General features: G+C 44.0%; 1 protein-coding gene across 6 annotated transcripts in view; it reads left to right on the top strand.

The window, feature by feature from the left end:
- The window catches only part of WDR75 (WD repeat domain 75), a 669,401-nt gene that overhangs the window by 436,964 nt on the left and 220,152 nt on the right, over nt 1-12,285 (top strand). The gene's annotated exons all lie outside the window — the stretch shown is intronic.

Raw genomic sequence — 12,285 nt, forward strand, 5'->3', positions numbered from 1 at the left:
ACCTAAATGCCAGAACTGGAACAGAAAAAGACTACCTCACCTCAGATGGCAATTTCCATATATTTGAACTTGAGACCCAGTACCCTGAAAACATACAGAGAGATAAAAACAGCTATGACCGCACAGTCAATAAGTATGGAAAACAACTGCTGAACCTCTGCAGAGGTCTCGGACTTCACATCTTTAATGGCCGAAGCAAGGGGGACTCTCTAGGGAGATACACACTAAACTCCCATGTAGGTAGTAGTGTGGTGGACTATTCCATCAGTGACATGGATCCTGCAACCATCTGTGCCTTCATAGTTACCCCACAATCACATCTGTCAGATCACAACCAAATCCTACTATATATCAATTCCTCAAGCAAACCTTCTGTACAACAACATCATGTTGGCCTGTATAACCCACCCACCTTCAAATGGTCCAGAGAATCAACAACAAATTATAAGGCGGCCCTCAACAGATCAGAGTTAATACAGCTGCTTCTAGACTATAAAACTTATTCCTATAACCCTAACCAACTAGGGGTGCAACAAGCAGCAAAGGACCTTAACCAAATATTACACACTATTGCAGAAATAACTGAAATAAGGATTATCCAAAAGAGACCATCAAAGAAAAACACAAATAAATGGTTTGACAGTGATTGCAGGTCATTAAGAAACAACTTACGTGCAATATCAAACAAAAAACAGATATCCAAATAACTTAGAATTGAGGGCGGCACATGATACCATCCAACGCCAATATGAAGTGACCCTTAAAAAGAAAAAACAAAACCACATCAAAAGTCGACTCCAACGGCTTGAAGAATCTCTGCAAGACAACTCCTTTTGGGAGAACTGGAAACAAATTGGCAAAAAACCCAAATAAAATAACCAACACATCCAAAATGGCAAAGCCTGGCTACAATACTTCAAAGACCTATACAGAGATATTCCTATAAACAAACTCAGCCCAGAACAAGCATACATAATCAACAAATTAAAGAACATGGAGGAGAAGGTGAAAGTTTTTCAAAACCCACTCGATACACCTTTCACATTGGAGGAAATAAAAGAGAAGATAAAACTCATGCAAGGCAAAAAAGCTAGCGGCACAGACGGAATCCTATCAGAAATGATCATATCTGTCTCCCCAGAAATCCATGCAGCAATATGGAAACTATTCCATCTTGGCCCTGTACTCTGGTCACTTTCCTGAAGTCTGGAATGAAGGACTCATAACTCCTATTTACAATAGTGGAGATCGCTATGACCCAGCCAACTACAGAGGCATCTGCGTGATCAGCACACTGGGAAAACTGTTCAACAGCATCCTGAATAAGAGAATCCTCACCTTTCTCACCCAGCACAATGTTCTCAGTAAAAGTCAAGCAGGATTTGTACCGAACCATCGCACCACAGACCACATCTACACCCTGCACACCCTTATCAAGCACCATGTACATAGACAAAGGAAGGGAAAAATATTTGCCTGCTTTGTGGACTTTAAAAAGGCTTTTGACTCAGTGTGGCACCCAGGTTTGTTCCTGAGACTCCTAGAGAGCGGAATAGGAGGGAAAACATACAATGTCATCAAGAGCTCATACACTGGTAACAAGTGCAGTGTGAAAGTGAATGGGAAAAGAACACCTTTCTTCCCCCCAGAGCCGGGGGGGGGGGGGGGGGGTGTAAGACAGGGCTGAAGCCTGAGTCCAACACTTTTCAACATAAATATCAATAAATTGGCCTCTGCCCTAGAGGCCTCACCAGCACCAGGACTCGCATTACATTACACAACAGTGAAGTTCTTACTGTATGCAGATGACCTCCTATTGCTGTCACCAACTGAAGAAGGTCTACAAGACAGCCTTAAAATCCTGGAGAAATTTAGCACAACTTGGGCACTCCCCATTAATCTAAAGAAAACCAAAACCATGGTGTTCCAGAGGAAAAACAGGTCAGCACAGAGCCCATCCTTTATACTCGATGACTGTGAAATCAGCAGAACTGATAAATATTCCTACCTTGGTCTGGAAATCAACCAATTAGGATGCCTTAAGTCAGCCATGGAGGCCCTAAAAGCCAAAGCATGCCAAACGTTCTATGCCATCAGGAAAGAACTGTACCACCTCAAACCACCAGTAAAGGTCTGGCTGAAAGTATTTGACAGTGTCATCACCCCAATCCTACTGCGTGGAAGTGAAGTATGGGGACCGGGGCTGTGTAGTCAGTCCAAAAATCCACCGACTCAGACTCCTCAGTTTAGGATTCCTCTGACTCCGACTCCTCGACTCCGACTCCTCTAATTTGCATATTACAATTTTGTTGATTAAAAGTATGTAACATGAAAATCGTCTCTTAACTGCCAACGCTTAGGAATTTTACAAGACAACTGAAGTGAGAAGGATATGTAGACTACTATATTTATTCCCTTTAGACTAAAACTAGTCCTTGGTAAGAGTACTTGTAAAAGGTACAAACCGGAACAAAGAACATCTATCAGGCCCTAGGCAATGTAAGTGTGGGTACATGTAAGAATGATGTGCAGGTACTCTGCAGGGGAATGAGGAGATTCTTCCTCTATTACACATTCTTCATGCACAATCTGAACAAGGTTTATGGGTGACAGACAACACCTCTGTGTTCAATGTGCACAGCATTCTCAGTGGATTCCCTGCAGCTCTGTGGGGAGTGCATATGTAGAGTATAGTACTACTGTGTAACAAAGTAAACCTGAGACAGATGAAATTAAAGTTTTATACATACCTGGGGCTTCCTCCAGCCCCCTACAGGCTAATCAGTCCCTCGTTGTCCTCCTCCACCACCTGGATCTTCTGCTATGAGTCCAGGTACTTGAGCCAGTCGGGCGTAGTGCGCATGCACACACTCCGCCGCCAGGAGCATACTACACCCGTGCAGCACTATTGCGCAGGTGCAGAATGTTCCTGGCTGTGGGAGCGGCATGCGGCCGGACAGCGCTGACTGGCTGAATTGCCAGGACTCATAGCAGAAGATCCGGGTGGTGGAGGACAGCGAGGTACTGATTAGCCTGAAGGGGGCTGGAGGAAGCCCCAGGTATGTATAAAACTTTACTTTTCATCCGTCTCAGGTACCCTTTAATTTGTAGTCACCAAACCAAATTTTAACAACATATCAAATTATTTGATTTCATAAGCAAAGGGAGTGCATACATTTGCATAAATCCGCATCAATGCAGAATTATTTCCATCTCATTGACCATCTCTATTAGTGACACAGCTACACATCAGGCTTTATTCTTACAGCATAGATGTTATTTAGTATATATAAGAGATTCCTGTGTACACATCATATATACAGTCACAATCAGATATGTATATCTGACCTTAAAAATACGGGGACTGCTTTATTGAAGCAGCACAAGTAACTAATTTTGATTGGTTTATTTCATTTTTGTGGACTAAGCACAGCTATTACTGTATATATACATTATTTTTAATGACTATTATCTGAGAAATAGAACATTTTATCATATTTTCTATTTTAATTACAGTTACAAATTCATTAGGAGTCGGAGTCGGTGCATTTTTTCCCGACTCCAGGCACCCAAAATTGCCCGACTCCACGACTCCGACTTCACTGCCCTGATGGGGACCCACCACCTACCCAGACCAATCAAAATGGGAATCCAGCACAACATAAATATTCCACCTTGAGTTCTGCAAACACCTTCTCCATGTCCATCGGAGTACCTCAAATAATGCCTGTCGAGGTGAGCTTGGTAGATTCCCATTACTGCTTGAGATACAGAAGAGAGTGTTGTCCTTCTGGGCCCACCTACAGAGCAGCAGCCCTTACTCACCCCACTACAAAGCCATGCTGCACAATGAAGACCAAGAAAAGTCTTGTGCACTGAAAGTAGTGGTCAGCTCTATACTCTCTCCAACCCCCGATCCACAGGTCATAACAAGAGTCCAGATAAAACACACCACAGCCAAGAGCAAAGAGGACTATGTGGAAAATTGGAGGAGTGAAATAAAACGGTCACAAAAGCTAGCCATATACCAGTCTGTACAAAGAAAATATAAAATGGCACCATACCTAGAAAAGCTCCAAAACTCCCAAGAGAGGAAAATTCTGAGTGTCTACAGATTGAGTGCTCACAACCTCGAAATAGAGTCTGGGAGACACAGACAGACGTACAAACCCAGGGAGGAGAGACTATGCCAACACTGTGAGCAAAAAACCCTTGAGGATGAAAGCCACTTCCTGCTGCACTCCCCCAAATATACTGCAACCAGGGACACTTACTTTAAGAAATTGTTGGAACTATTCCCAGACTTTCTTACATTAGAAGATGAGAGAAAAACATATATCTTACTGGGAGAAGAGGAATCCACAGTGACAATCGCTGCACACTATGTCACAGCATGCCACAGACTGAGAGGAGCATAGCGGAACTGTAAACCTAAAAATGTCCACAGACTGCTTAGCCATTGTCTCCCTACCCTACCCCCTTTCATGTCCCCCTTTTTACCCTTGCTTTGGCAATACCTGTATGAATCTTGGTCATGCCAATAAAGCTATCTTTTATTTGACAATACTATCTTTGACAATACTATAGTAAAAGTACAATAGTAATAGTATTAGTATTGTATTGTTACTATTCAGTCAACATATGTACAGTGACTCAAGTCTTTGTGAAGGGTGCATCTGGGTTGTGTTTCTCGGTTAGAAAGTAAGGGGACACACCTATTTATGATAGCGGAAATCAAATCCTTGAGTTTGGCCGGTGTTTCCTGCAGTGAGGATCTGGTGTTCTGTCATACTGGGGGTTCATCCTGTGGAGGACTTATAGAAATACCTATTATCAGTTGGTCTAATACAGGGGTCCTCAAACTTTTTAAACCGGAGGCCAGTTCACAGACCCTCAAATTGCTTGGGGGCCGAATCTATAATTTGGACAGAAAACTATTTCCGGACCGGTGTATCACAAGCCCCCTAGTGGCCGTACCGCACAATGCCTTCTAATCAGTTTCAGCACACAGACCATGCAATCTGTGGTCGCAATCGGTGCGCAGAAACCGATTGGGATTTTGGCAGCAGATCGACTAGAAGGGAGCTTGTGAGTGACGGTAATTTCAAATACAGAGTAGGGTAGTGGATCAGCCCCAGGTGCGATCAGGCCACCAACTGTAATGCTCGGCCGCTCCCCAAGAAAGCCACTGAAAATACAAAAGAAAGGAAGGGGCTCACTGAGCGGTGTATATAGTTCAGGAGGGCAATGTCTCAGGACAGGTCTCACCTCGTGCAAGATTGGCTTAGCAATGCATGTATGCATACGAATACATGTATGAATGTATATGGTTTTTATACATATATCAATTCCTAAATTCTTTTCCTCTTATATATATTTTATATATTTTATATTTATTAGCTTTTTATGATTTGAATTGGAAATGTATGGCTGCAGCCAATGGGCCCTGTAGGGGTATATATATGAAATACATCATAGTTTAGATGCTACAAGTATACACCATTTTTGTATTTGATAACTAAAAACATCCTTAATAAAAGGCCATTGTACTTTTGATTCATATAAATTGTGCAGTTTTGTAACTTGCTGTCCTAATAATAGGGATAATACGCTTTCCATCACTAGTATAGTAGGTAATACGGTACGTCCCCCCTCCCTATACAGAGCCGATTGCCTGCGACCCATGAATATGCCGTATATAATGAATTGCCTTTTAATGTGTATATTACTTGAAAAAGCGGAGGCTGATCTTCCGTGAAACGCGTTGTCATTAAAATACATTGTACTTATTAAGCTAGGTCGCCTTTACCAACTGATGACAACCTGACAAACTTAATACCTTCTGGTCAACTAGACGCTGCTCACTGCGGTACTGTAATAGGAGCAGAGAACGCGTCTTAGTTCCAATAGTAACCATCATAGGAAGTGCCCCGGAGAGTGACGTCATCAGAATATTTTATTTCGCCAAGCACGACTGGGCCGTGCCCGGAATTGGATTTGGCAAGTACAGGGCTAGTGTGAAAAAGAACAAGACATACGATACAAATACATAGTAAGCAGCGGGACAATATAAAGGATACAGTTACAGCAATTTGATACATTTGAACACGTATACATGTAGTGTGCAGCCGTGCAGTCAGGCTTGGTGCTACCAGTAGAGAGTTCTAAGAGTTCAGATAGTTTACGGCTCAGGGGAAGAAACTGTTCCTGTGCCTTGTGGACCTGGTGTAGATGGATCGGAATCTCGGCCTAAGGGAAGTCTACTGAAGAAGCGAGAGCCTGGGTGGGATGGATCATTAGCGATTTTACGAGCTCTGGAGTGCAGTCTAGAGTTGAAGATTTGGTCAAGAGAGGGGAGTGGTTTCCCGATGATTCTCTCCGCTGATCTGATGACCCTCTGCAGTTTGTGTCTGTCGCTCGCGGAGGATCCAGCATACCAGACCAGGATGGAGGAGCAGAGGACAGATTCAATTGTGGCAGTGTAGAAGCTCGTCAGAAGCTCGCGGGCCATACCGAACTTTTTTAGTTGGCGTAGGAAAAATAGTCTCTGCTGGGCTTTTTTCTGGGTGGTGGTTGTGTTGGCTTTCCAAGTCAGGTCCTTAGAGATTGTCGTGCCGACAATTGAGATTGTTGTCCACCCTACGAACCAGGAGAGCTCAGTCCCCGGCTCGGCATAGAGGGACACAGGCTGATCGCGGCAAAGCACGCTGTGCTAAGCCAATCTTGCACGAGGTAATACCTTTCCTGGGACATTGCCCTCCTGAACTATCTACGGTAATTTCAGGGTATAACTATTACACTATTTCAGGGTATAACTGCCACCATCCTACAGAACGGTAGGAGTCCTAACTATACTGAGACTAATACCTGCAAATAAAAACGGTTAAACACAGTATTTTGTCTAGCTATCAACAATAGTAGCGACTCTTCAGAAGCTAGAATTCTTTCTCTGTGGCTGATTAGCAGGTGTAGCTGTACAAATAAAACAACTTTTTAGTTGTTTATTATTAATGCAATATAAATAATTAATATATACAGAAAATCATTAAAATCAACAATTATAGAGACATTAGTAGCCAGTATGAAAATAAAAATGGAAGGAAAGTTCATGTGGAAATATGTCCTTTCTGGGAAAACACGTGCAGTTCTTTGTTTCAGTTCAGGAGCTAAAGTTCAGACAAGATGGCCGCTGCCTGTCCTCAAGGTAGCAGCAGGCTCACATGGAGATGGAATTGGAGGAATGAAGGAGGAGGCCCTGGCAAACACTTTTGGATAAACCACAATTTTGGGTGGAGTCTCAGGTTCAGCCCAGGGGCTGGACAGGGTGCGGTTAACCTCCTGGGTGGGTTCCTAGTGCCCACCAAATATGACAGTATTCATATCTCGGCTTACGCTTCCTGCACACACATAACAGTCACAGATTCATATTCCTCAGAAAATACCGATTAATATGACATCTTGCATGAGCACGTTAGGCTGTCCTGTCCCCGAGAAGGGTCGTACACCAATAACCGGACAGGTTATTGTTATGAATTTTATATCAGCATATTGGGCAGATTTTAACAAATAAGACTATATTAATTTCATAGCTGGTTTTCATTTAACAGACAGAAATAATAAAACACATGCATTTAAATCTGCTCTCCAGTGGTGCCGCACTGGCTACTGGATACCAGCGTTCCAGCAGCCCCCTGTGGAGCCCCCTATGGAGCTATCTTCCTTTCTACCCTTTCATGGCAGGGCAACCATATGGCAGAAGCAATTGACACATATGTGAGGGTCTGTCAGAGAGCAGAACCTGTGTTCTCAGGTGATTAAAAATAAACACTAGCCTCTTGGACATAAGAGTTTGTTCTTAGTTAATTACCAAATCAACAGAGTCCTCCTGCACTTAGGTTAATGAGCTATTTCTCTGCTGAGAGAGTGAGAGACCCCAGGCTGGGCTGCAGGCAGCCCTTTCAAATTCAATCCAGATTCTATCGTTAATCGGTGCAGAAAATCGATTGCGATCGCATTCTTTCACGGGCGGTTCAAGGATGCCGTCTGCGGCAGCGAAACTGTCCTTGACAGCCCTCCCTTTAGACCACCCCGCCCATAGTTTTTCGGCTCGCGAGCTACTTTAAAGCTTGCCGAGTCGAGGAGATCTACCAACATTTCAAATGTTGCAGACTCCTAAAACTGTGCCCTCAGTGTAGGTAGCCAGGTGTATGTTCCCTCAGTGTAGGTAGCCAGGTAGCTGTGCCCTCAGTGTAGGTAGCCAGGTAGCTGTGCCCTCAGTGTAGGTAGCCAGGTAGCTGTGCCCTCAGTGTAGGTAGCCAGGTGTATGTGCCCTCAGTGTAGGTAGCGTAGGAGAAGGAGGGGTAATAGAACCTCAGATGAAGGATCAGGAGGGGAAACAGACACCTCGGCAGGATCAGGAACTAGTTCAAAAAAGTCAGTATCTTTTTTAGACAAAGACGAAAGGAAAAATCAGAGAGGGAGGAGTTATACAAGAAAAGAAAGAAACAAAAGGACCAGAAGCAGACAGAGGAAATGGCAAAATTGGGGGAGGGATCAGTCGAGAGAAGAGGAGAACAGCAGACAGGAAAAAGACAGAGGAGAGAGACAGGGAGCTACAGGGGGTATGCTGACCCGGAGCAAAACGGACCAATGGAAAAAATAGGTGAAGATGATTTAACAGTCATAAATCTCTCCAGGTTCCAATTAGACAAACATCATCTGTCCCTACTAAGAAAAGGTTTATCCTTCTCGCCAGTGACTAAGGGTGACTGCTTTGAAGTTTTTAAAGATGTAAATTTATTTTTGCGCAAATTGACATTAAAACTATGGCACCAAACTAGAGAGGAAAACAACCAGACTGAGGACCCTGATTCTGACCCACCTCTGGACCGAAATGAAATTGATTTGTCCACTTCCCTCCACGATGACCACTCACAGTCCCCTGTTATGGACGTTACGGGGTGCCTTGACTGGTTGGAGGGTGGGGGTGATGACTGGATGCATGAATTTGAGTTAACTGATTCCCAGATCGATGCCCCCCTGGTCCCTACCAAATTAAAAAAGAGATCCATAAAAATGCCCCCGTTGTCGAATAATAAATATGTAGCAGTCTTTTTAGAAACAATCCAACAAGATCTAAAAACAATGGATTGGTCTAAGAGGCCAGAAAAGTTTAACCTAACAAGGGATGAACAAAGAGCTCTTAAGGAGCTTCAAGAAGCCAAGGGTTTGATTGTAAAACCGGGCGATAAAGGAGGCAACGTTGTCCTTCTCAATGAGGAGGACTACGTTGCCGAATGTAAAAGATTACTTGGAGATCAAGATACTTATCAGAGATTATCTGACAATCCTTTTTCCCTAGTGGTCCATAGGGTTAATTCCCTGGTAGATGACGCTTGGAACAAAGGTGTCATCACAGAGGATGAATGTAACTACATGAAGGTGGTTACCTTCAATATACCTACTTTCTACACAATACCTAAGGTCCATAAAAGTATGTCCAGGCCCCCAGGGCGCCCGATAGTGGCAGGCATAGGGGGTCCAACACAACGTTTGGGCAAATATGTGGATGAACGTTTAAAACCATTGGTAAGTCAATTACCATCATTTATATTAGATACCAAAAATCTTCTGGGGGTACTCAGGGACCTGGTGATCCCCCCGGGGTCCCTCCTTGTCGGGATCGACGTGGAATCGTTATACACGTCGATTCCACACGAGGAGGGACTCCGGGCTGTACAATTTTTCCTGCAAGGTCATTATCCGGAATTTACCGATTTTAATCAATTTATCTACGATGCGGTTGACTTAATCCTGCATCTAAATTGTTTTTCGTTTGATGGAGTTTTTTACAGGCAGACCAGGGGCACGTCGATGGGGGCGGCGTGTGCACCGGCTTATGCGTGCCTCCATTTGGGCCTCTGGGAACACCAGGACGTCTATGGTGACCCTGGCTTCCGGGCACACGCCGCCCTATGGCTTCGTTACATAGACGACGTGCTCCTGGTCTGGACTGGTAATGAAAAAGAACTGGAGAAGTTCATGATGCGAATGAACCAAAATGACAAAAACATTAAATTGACATATACAGTGAGCAAACAAACATTGAGCTTTTTGGACTTACAGTTGAAAGTGGAGGGAGAGAAATTATCTACCTCCACATTTCGCAAACCGACAGCAGGCAATAGCTTGCTCCATGCGTCCAGTCATCACCCCTCCCCTCTGATCAGGGGGGTACCATACGGACAATTTATTCGTTTACGACGTAATTGTTCCAATGACGAGACCTTTCGCACGGAAGCTAGATCAATGTATGATCGCTTCAGACAAAGAGGATACCCACATCGCACCCTACGCAGAGCTTTGCGGAAGGCATGGGATGTGGATAGAACTGATCTTTTGAGTGGGCAGGTGACTACTAGAGGGGAGGACGAAAACTTTTTGCGCTTGATTAGCACTTTTGGGTCCCATTGGGAGCCCTTACGTAGCATCTTGGAAAAGAATTGGAATATTCTGACCGCTTCCCCAGAGATTTTAAGAATAGTTGGGCCCAGACCCCTTATGACTGCCAAGCGTGCACCTAATCTCCACGATAAGTTAGTGAAAAGCGAATATAAGAGAGATACAGCAACTTGGTTAGACAAACACATACCTAATGGGACCTATAGATGCTCCAGGTGTAAGCTATGCCCATTTATAGATCGTAAAGACAATAAAAACTTTTTTGACAGTTCTGGCCAAAACATGTATGAAATTAGATCACATATAAATTGCTCAACTGAAAAAGTTATATATATGATCGAATGCCCCTGTGGATTAAAATACATAGGGAAAACTAAAAGAATGATGAAAGACAGAGTTCTTGAGCACCTACGCTTGATTGAGGATAACAATGAGGAAAAGAGCTTCTTGGCGACACATTATGCCCAATTTCATAATAGCAATTTAACCGGGACTAAGGTGAAAGGGATATATAAGCTAAACATTTCGGGCAGGAGGGGAGACTATGACGATGTCCTGTATTGCAAAGAGGCCATGTGGATATATAGGTTGAATACCCTGTATCCGCATGGCCTCAATAGAGAATTAGATCTGAGAGCATTCCTACGCTTGAATGCGTATAAGTGACGGAAAGCATGTGAAGGGTTTGTGGGATATGACTCTCTGAGAGGTAACTTTGTGGTGGCCCTCTCCCAGACTTTATAATTTATGATGGAGCTTTTTATGTGATGTCCCTTTAAATGATAACAGCGTAGCCAAGAATATTTCTGGAGTTCTGCTACTGAAATGCTTTTCATGAACTCTGGTACTAAAATGGAGGAAACTTTAAGTCTTGAAACCCCCCCCCCCCCCCCGCTGTGGGAACATTGCCTTAGAAATCGATAATTTTAATTGCTAGACCATCGTCACGATATCACAATATTTCCCCCTGCCTAACAGTATTGGAAACTGCCTTCCCTCCTTTGAATAGGGGCTGTACCTGTCTATGTGGATTGCTATGAGCTGTGGCAGCTATAGCAAACGCTGACGAATGGTGGATGAGCAGTGACGACAGAGGAGGAGGTCCTTATGAAGTAAAAACGGATGCACAAGGGGGGAGGGAATTACACCCTGAAGAAACGCCTACGGCGTGAAACGCGTCGGTGGGCGGAGTCAATTGCAACGTCTGGCCGTGCTGACCACTCCTTACGAGGAACTACCCTACCCAGGAGCCATTGCAGGCAATAGAGTGGCCGTTCCCATTGGAGGACCGTGGAGATCGCTGTTGGAGCTGTGCTGGGACGCCAGCCAGCCTCGATTCCACACGTGCCTGACAGAAAAGCCCTCTCAGTATGGCGACCTGGCAGAAGAAAAGTTAGAGAGGGGAGCCCCTAGAGACTACAATCCACCTATCTCCTCAACCCAACGATCTATCAAAGCAGCGCTGCGGAAGTCGGAAGCCAGTTTGGTGAGATCTATGCTTATTTATCATGCTATGCACGCTATATGCTATATGCTGAAACTTGCTACCGGCTGCATATTGCTTCATGAACTTTCTGCTTTATGAACTTTCGCTTGGATACTAAGTTCTATTAATATTGAAGAGTTACTAGTGAATCACTGGACTTTTAATCACGCTATTCTGTGAAATCTTTTTCCAGCGCTGAGCTCCATAGGGTTGCATGAGGGGGATTCATTGGTGTGCTTGGAGTGAGTGGTGTGGTATGTATGATTGGCCGGCCATGAATTATGCTATTTTTGACTCCGCAACATCCCTTCCCTAGTTTTTAATTATCCCTATTTTAT

Source organism: Hyperolius riggenbachi, chromosome 7 (assembly GCF_040937935.1).
Source record: "Hyperolius riggenbachi isolate aHypRig1 chromosome 7, aHypRig1.pri, whole genome shotgun sequence".
NCBI lineage: Eukaryota > Metazoa > Chordata > Amphibia > Anura > Hyperoliidae > Hyperolius > Hyperolius riggenbachi.